Raw genomic sequence first — 7,980 nt, 5'->3', positions numbered from 1 at the left:
CTTCACAAACGCATTCAGTCATTGAGAAGGAAGGGGGATCAGTCACCATTTCCTTCTGCTTACAAATCCAGCTTGACTGGTTTATTTTTGGTCTACTTCACATTGTTAGCCCTCTAAAGTGACTTCAAAAGATCTTCCAGCCTGTCACTGCCAGTGTGCTCTCCTCAGGGAGTGGAGAACAGATGAGTGCTCAGGTGTGTCCTAGTGTTATCTTAAAAGGCACCTGCAGGCTGCAGTGTTGCCTTGATTATCTGCACACCTCTACAAACACTCTTGCTTTGTTTTTGTTCTTGATGGCTGTGCCAGTCACTAGTCAAGGGAAAGCCAGCAGCTAAACAAATCTTCAAATTAAGAAGGGACTAGTTAGACATTTCAATTAGTGTTGTTCAAGCTAATGGGAGAGGAAGAGTAATCTGGGTATTTTGTCAGCTCTAATAGTAGTGTGCTTGTTTCTACCACATAGATTTAGGAGACAAAAGGTGTATAAGGGCTGGTGATGTTCCTATTGGAAAATAAACCCATCTTGGCTTAGAAATTGCCTTTTCCTACAACTATTTGAAAATTGCCTTTGATCCAAAAGGTGCTAGCTTTGTGTCCAGGAAGGCTGAAGAAGTAATATAAAATTCTTTCTTATCCTTTCATTTGAAAGCATGTGTGTAGTGTCTACAGTATAGAATGAGGGTCAAATATCTTCTGTAGGAATAGCTTGCCTGTTTGTAAAGTTGGATGATGGAAAAGAGACAGTGTTGAATTTGAACTTCCCAGTCTGTGCAGAAAAGTGTTAGTGTGTCCAGAGACTGTTGCTGAAGTGCACAGAAGACTGAGTATCCCAGGAAAGGCAAATTGACACTAGTCATTTGGGTAGGTGGAAGAGAAAAAAGCTCTCTTAATTGGTGTGTGGATCGCTGTGCGTTTTTTTGTTCTTCTGATCCTTGATGGCAGTGTGACTTTGTCTGGCTCAGGGCACAGCTATCACACTTGTTGTGTCAGATTTGGAAGTCACAGTGTCAGAAGATGGGGCACCTCCAGTGTCCCTATGGAGATGAGCTCCTTGGCATGTCCTGGGTAGATCTAGTCCCTGAATCTGGTGTAGGTACAAATCAAGGCATACAGATCAGCACCTTGCTGTACCACCGGTCTCTGCTCTGCTGCTCCCTGACAGTGGAAACCAAAAGGAGTTACAAATGGAGTTTGGACGCTTTTGGCAGGACCCCAGGCTATTCAGAACTGTTATGAACTCTTTTATTAAGAAAGAAGTTGAACAAAAAGAAATGATGCTTTACTAAAAGTTGTCCCCTGTTACTGCTGACGTGATGAATTTGCCAGAGAGTGTTTCTGTGGAAAGATAGAATGTATGTTGTGGAAGCACTCTGCCTGACACTGGTCAGCCTTTGGATGAAGCCAGGCTTAGGGCTTATAAAATACATTGAGTGAATTGTGGGCTAAAGGATAAGTCATTAATCTGGAGACACCAAGGGTGCTCTATCAGTCTTGAGTGGGGGCAGAGATGTGGATGTTGCAACAAAGTCAGAGGTCCAGAACCCAAGAAAAATCCCACAGGAATCTGCTCAGTTGCAGTGGGACTGCCCTCCTCAGTTCCAACAAGACCCCTCTCTGATGGGTGCTATAAAACCTTTTTCTTTTTTTCTTTTTTCCATGGAAAAAAAAAAAAAAGCAACTGGATCTTACCAGCTTCATGTAGTGGTCCTTTGGGTATAGGAAAGGCAATTAACAGGTAGGCCCTGTCCACATTCACCACAATATTCAAGATTCTGTAGACTTCTGTTGTATTGTGAGGTGATTTTTCTTGCGGCGCCCCCCCCCCCCCCAAGTATGTTGACTCTGGGTATAGCAGTTAAATGCTGCAGAACAGTGTTTCTACAGTGAAATATTTTTGAACCACATCCTATGGATTGTTCTCTGCCAAATCAATTTTAAGTCTTTCTTTTTCTGCTTTTGCAGGAATCTTGTGTTTTCCATGTCAATATGTGTGACTATAGATAGGTGTCTTGGTTTAACCCCACCTGGCAGCAAAGCACCATGCAGCTACTTGCTTGCTCCTCCCCCTTCCTGGTGAGATGGGGGGGGGTGAATCAAAAAACCATAAAACTCATGGCTTGAGATAAATACAGTTTAATAGGATGGCAAAGGAAGATAAAATAATAAGAATTATAATAATAGAATATACAAAACAAAGTGATGTACAGTGCAATTGCTCACCACCTGTTAACTGATGCCCAGTCTGTTCCCAAGCAGCGATTCCCTAGCTAACTTTTTCCCTAGTTTATATACTGAGCATGACATAATGTGGTATGGAATATCCTTTTGGCCAGTTTGGGTCAGCTGTTCTGGCTGTGCCCCCTCCCAGCTTTTTGTGCATCTCCATCTTTCTGAAGTCTTTGACTTCATGTAAGTATTGCTTAGCAACACCCAAGCCATCAGTGTATTATCAACATTCTTCTCATTCTAAATCCAGAACCACAGCACTAGACCAGCTACTAGAAATAAAATTAACTCCATCCCAACCAAAACCAGGACACTAGGGTAATGCTTTTTCCTTTCTGGTCATTGTATTTTTCCCCACTGAGCTGTGTCTTCTCCACATCGCTTAACATGCCTGAAGGAAGGAAAAAAAGTAGAGTCCTCATCTACAAGCTTACAGCAGCTAAACAGTCTCACTACGGTGTCCACTCTCATGTAAAGGGGCTAATCTTACCATCTCTGTTCAAAAGGGCTTCCTGATGGATATGCTCACAGCTGAGAACTCTATTTCCGTACTGCAGATGTCATTTTCCTGTTTTAACAGTATACCTGGTATACTGTTTGGTATACCTGGTCATGTGTTTGGAATTTTTCTTGACCTAAAGATGCACAGGGGTAGATATATCCACCTGAATCTTAACTGCTTGAGATACTGCATGCAACTCCTCCCAGGACTGACTGCATAGGTCAGCATTTCCAGAACTGAAATACCCAGGAAGTATTTGAACCCATATTTGGGAATCTGAATTGGTGGCCAGCTTTGTTTTTTGAGATGATGTAAACTAGATGCTAATAACACCAAAACTGGTGCCAGCTTTGACTTCTCAGATCCAACAGGAGCAAATGCCTGCTTTTATTTCCTCCACAACTCCCATCCTCTAGTTCCACAAAAACCCAAAAGAAAACTGCAACATTGAAAATACTGAATGTCTGATCCAAAGCACATTGAAATATAGGCAAATCACCACGATAGGCTTTGGATCAGATCCTAACTAAACTAATTATTGGATTGTCACCTCTGGTCATAATGACCCTTTGTTCTGTCTTTTTAATGACTAATGATTATGTTATAAAAAGCCTTATATAATTTCGGGCATGGTTAGACGTAATATATGAGAGGTGTATAATCTTAGAAATGCTCTAGCTAGTTTCTTGGGTTGTGTAACAAATAATTATGGAATCTAGCTGAGTCTTGCTTTATTATTATACAGCTCCGGGCTCTTACCCCCAGTGGTTTTACATGCTTGTTAATATTTGAGCTATCTTGTAGCTTGGGTAAGATGTAATTACTTTTTTGTTACTGAAGATAATATTAAACAAAAGAAGTTGTTGGGGGAAAGGGAGAAATGTGTGATAGATGTTTTGTTCTTCTGAAAGTGCTTTTCCTTGCTATAGTAGCTTTTGGCTGATGCACAAATATGAAATAGAAAGCTTTTCCAAAGCCTTTCTTGTGTGTTTCTCTGGCTAATCAGGAACACAAAGCACCACTCTTCTCAGCAGAGTGGGCAACGATGGGCATGCAAGTCTGCCATGAAGAATAATCTTGTATAGAATTGTCATGGTTTAACCCCAGCTAGCAACAGAGCACCATACAGCTGCTCACTCTCCCCCACAGTGGAGTGGGGAGGGGAATAAAAAACCCCTTAAAATTCATGGGTTGAGATAAAGACAGTTTAAATAAGACAGCAAAGGAAGATAAAATAATAATAATAGAATATACCAAAAAGTGATGCATAGTGCAATTGAAGTCCATCCATGAGCAGCAGTTCCCCAGCTAATTTTCCCTAGTTTATATACTGAGCATAACATAATATGGTATGGTACATCCCTTTGGACAGTTTGGAACAGCTGTCCTGGCTGTGCCCCCTCCCAGCTTCTTGTGCATTTCCAGCCTCCTAGCTGAAAAGTCCTTGACTTGGTATAAGCATTGTTTAGCAACAACCAAACCATCAGTGTATTATCAACAGTCTTCTAATCCTAAACCAAAACCACAGCTTTATACCAGCTACTAGGAAGAAAATTAACTCTACCCCAGACAAAATCTGGGCAAAAATGTAGATCACTTTTAAATACAGTGTTTTTATGTACTAAGACTGAGGATCTAGACAAAGTCTATTAAAACGGAAGATGTCTTCTGACTACAGAAAATATCCAGTCCTGTAGAACAGACCCATAGAAGAGGCCCAAAGAATTCAGCCACTCTTTGCTATAAACAAGGTGGATAAGATAGCTCTTGTTACTTCTGCTTCTGTCCCACCCCACTAAACCAAGAAATCTTTCTCTGCGTGCTCTAATTGAAAAATAAGAATTTTCCAGTTATTTATTCAAGACATCCATGGTGTCTTTTTAGAGTCAGACAAACAGATCCAAACCAGAAAATTTTTGCATGGAATTGGAGTTAGTCTTCAGCAGGACTGGTGCTTCTGCTTGCACAGGTGGTAGAGAAGGCTTCCTGATGGTATGTGCAACTGCAAATGGTCCTGGTATGGATGGTGGGGTGGGGGATCACCTGTAAGGGTTTCAAGCATGACTCATTGTTAGTCTCACTTTCCACTAGCTTTCGTGGTCTTCAGGGGGAGCTGAGGTCAGAGTGTGTTGCATGATCTACAAAATCCCATACTGCTTACTTAAAGACAAAGGGACAGAGCTACACATCTAACACTGATGACATACGTAGGCCAAAGCTGACCTACTAAAGCTGGGTTATGTCTGGCTTTTTGATATATAGCAACTCAGATGGTTAAAAAAATAAAAATAATAGCTGCAGGTAGGCTCTGAAACAACACTTACTACACAGGAGTGAGGCTTTGAGTTTTCTAATAAAAACCAAAGTTACATAGTTGCAGCTGGAAAAAAAAAAACAATAGCACAAAGTAAATATGATTTGTTCATGACTTGAAATTCATTTGTATTTGGATGGTATACTCAGTACTCAAATTCTGTATGTGGTTGCAGGCCTCCCACTCCTGAGCATTTGACACTACCTCTACCTCTTAAAACAAGATATAGCAAATGTAGAAGAGGTTTTTAAACGTGATCAGGATGCAGAATGAATCTGCTGTAACTCTTCAAGAGATGACTCACAAGGGGATATGACAGAGGTCTCACGTTGTGAGAGAGAAGTGCTTAGGGGAATGGTTGCAGATCTCTCCAGATGACATTTGTTGATCCTATGGTCTGTTATCCGGTGGCACATCCAGAGCAAAAAAGGAGGAGATGCTTCTTTACATGACACAAATCTGACTGTGAAATTGAACTGAAGAAGTTTGTATGGGCTCAAAAAGTGATAGGACAAACTTGTGAAGGAAAAGTTATTCAGGGTTATTAACCACAAGGGTCCTGTTTTCGCTCAGGAATACCCTAAGCTGCATGTAGGCTTAGGAAACACTTTGAGGATATGTTTACTTGCTATTGTACATTTCCTAAGCTATGGAGGTGTGCTGCAGACAGGACCTTGGGCTAATCAGACCCTTGCTATGATTTTTAAAATGGACATGTCTGAGAGGACTTGGGAATCACATGGCTTTCTATGAAAAAACCTGTAACAATTCTCACAGTCTAGCTTGGTGTTTCTTGTGACATTTTCCACTGATTGTGGGTCCATTGGAAAGATCTGTATGGGTGGGGTGTAAACCTGGGCTTTAAGTAAGATGTATTTGAGCTGCATGGTGTGTGCTGGAGTTCTCTTGGACAGAACAGTCAGGGAAGCGGTAATCCTCCTGGCAGGGTGTGCTGGTGGTACTCTGACAAGCCTGTCTGCCTCACTTGAGTCTTTCGGCATCCTGTACAGGTACAGGCTGAGAGGTGGTGTTGCCATGGCTCCCAGGTTCAACTGAAACATATGGGCCCTGGAGGTGATGAACAGCATAGTTACCCATGCCACACTAAGTGCACTACATGTCCAGAAAGGAGACTCTTTCCTTTGTTCTCTCATGTCTAAAGACAGGATCCCTCCCTCTCGGTAGTGTGTGAGCCTTTCCCTGATTGCAGAGCAAGAAACTGGCTATGAAAATCCTTTTTCATAGAAAATCTTGATTCTTCAAGGTCCCTTTTACATCAGTGAAATAGTATGTGCAGGTTTAGGATTTTATTTTTTGTAGCTATAAGCTTGTTCATAGTTCAAATGTGACCAAATATAACCTACATTTCTTCTCTGTCATATTATACAACTTTTAACCAAGGCAAATTTGTTATTTCACAGAATCATAGAATGTCCTAAGTTGGAAGGGACCCACAAGGATCATTGACATGACAACCCCACAGTTCATATCATGTGTCTGAGGGTGTTGTCCAGTCTCTTCTTGAACATTGTCAGGCTTGAGGCCATGACACCTCCCTGGGGAGCCTGTTCCAGTGCTCCACCACCCTCTGGGGGAAGAACCATTTCCTAATGTCCAACCTAAACCTCCCCAGTGAATTTGCATTTCAGTGAATACAAATAGGTATTTATTTGTGTAGCCAGAAAATAATGATATTTGGGATTTTTTGTCATGTAAGTGTAAATGATGTGTTGTCAAATAACAGAGACTTCTATTTGTAGATAAAATATTGATGTAGTTTTCAGATCATGTATATTGATAAAGTGAATATGAGTTCCTCTGTTGATACTATTTTAATCAGATGTTATTTAGATTTTTTAAAAATTATTTTTCTCCTTATTTTGTGGGAAGGCACTAAATAAAGCAAGTACTGAAGGAAACAAAGCAAATGGAAAGCAGCAGTGTGTTTGTCAGTGTTGATCAAGTCTCTGAAAAGTAAAACAAATGAAAATTGATTGAGACATGAATAATTTAAAATAGGACTTTCTACTTCTAATATGAAACTAGCTTTTAGCTTTGTCCTCACAGTAATTCTATTTTAATGAAAATATGCAAATTATTTTTAAATATTATTTTTTATGTGTGTTCAATCTGTAGAACTAATAAGGTAAGGAGAGACAACCTTATGCAAATAGGCCTACCAGTCAAACTTCTCTACAAGCCTGTACATGTAAATATCTCCAAGCTCAGGTATGTTTTCAACCTAATATGGATGATCAACACTCTATAGTTATCACATATCAGTGTAACTTGAACAGTAGTTGAGTTTACATGATAGAAAGTGATGATAACTTATCTGTGCATTGATGGGCAGAAGAGAACCCTCAGGGCAGTGCATTCAGAGCTGCACATGGTGGTAAGAGTGTTTAAGCTGGAAACTTATAAACCTCTTCACTTTCAACTGATGTGCTGTCAGACAGAGCTGCAGCAAGGCCTTTGGGAGACTGTGACTTGTTCCCTCCTCCTTCCTCAGGCTCCTTTCAGTTGCTGCTCTGGATGGTAACTGAATGGTCCTGAGAAGCATCAGTGGCTTGTGTGAAGCCAGTATCCCTGCAGACAGCCTGTGGAACAGCTTTGGTTAGATAAACATGAATCCATCACTCTGGACCTCAGGATTGTCTCCAAAATCCTGGTCCCCATAGATGAAGGGGTGACTTGATTTTCCTAAAGAATGATGAGTCACTCACTGTCAATGGGCATCTAACTCCTGCTTATTGTGACTGTCCCTGAAGGATGAATGCGTATTTTGAAGGCTTAGGTTTTTTTGTGTGGTGCCTTTCAAGGGGATATGCCATTCAGAGAACTGGTCTGGTAGATCTTCCAGATGTTGCTCATTGTTTTTGCCTCAAAGTGGAGTCAAAGGGCTCCTTCTGTTTACAGTAAGGATGACATTGCATAC

The sequence above is a fragment of the Columba livia genome, chromosome 2 (assembly GCF_036013475.1).
Source record: "Columba livia isolate bColLiv1 breed racing homer chromosome 2, bColLiv1.pat.W.v2, whole genome shotgun sequence".
Classification (NCBI taxonomy): Eukaryota; Metazoa; Chordata; class Aves; order Columbiformes; family Columbidae; genus Columba; species Columba livia.
Note: the sequence above shows the minus strand (reverse complement) of the source record.